The sequence below is a fragment of the Acyrthosiphon pisum genome, chromosome X, assembly GCF_005508785.2.
Source record: "Acyrthosiphon pisum isolate AL4f chromosome X, pea_aphid_22Mar2018_4r6ur, whole genome shotgun sequence".
Taxonomy (NCBI): Eukaryota; Metazoa; Arthropoda; class Insecta; order Hemiptera; family Aphididae; genus Acyrthosiphon; species Acyrthosiphon pisum.
The window spans coordinates 823,698-824,498 of NC_042493.1; positions in this window are offsets into that span (position 1 = coordinate 823,698).

Here is an 801-nt window from a genome sequence, read left to right on the forward strand (position 1 = left end):
AAATTTGTACTAAAAATGACTATAAAAATAAACTGTGTAAATGTATTTTTTAAATTTTTTGGTAACAGAATTAATTACTTATGTGGAATCTTGTTTATAATTTTTAAATCTTAGATACAAAAATTGAACATTTTATAAATTTTTAACTACAAAATAATTTTTCAAATTAAAATTTGATAAATTTTGTCAAAATTTGATATTTAAATGCTTATAAAAAAAAATTGTGCCTATGTTTTTTTAATATTTTTCAACTGATATTGTAACAATATATCAGGAGCTTTGTATTAAATATATACACTTTTTGGCCCAACAGATAAAACTTTATTGATATTTATAGAAAAAAAAACTAAAAAAATTGAAAACTGACCATGTCTGTACACAGCTCAAAAAGAATCAAATTATTTTCAAAATTTTATGGTGTATAGGAAATGCTAATATAAACATTCAGTAAAATTTTCATGTATCTGCAGTTATTCGTTTTTGAATTACAACAAAATAAGGAAATCGCTACATGAGAAATCGAGTGAATATCCAATGTTGTAAAAATTTGAATTTCAAACGATCATAAAAATTTAATTTGACTTTCTTATAGATATTTTTTGTTTGATAAAGGTAGATAATCTTATAAGGAATCTTGTATTACATTTTCATATCTTAGATTTAAAAAGAAAAATTTTTATGAATTTCTAACTCGAAATAATTTGCAAATTTTCGTGATTTTTCCATATTTTGTCATTTTTTGAACTTTAAATGCTTATAAAAAAAAAACTGTGACTAACGATTTTTAATATTTTTCATTTG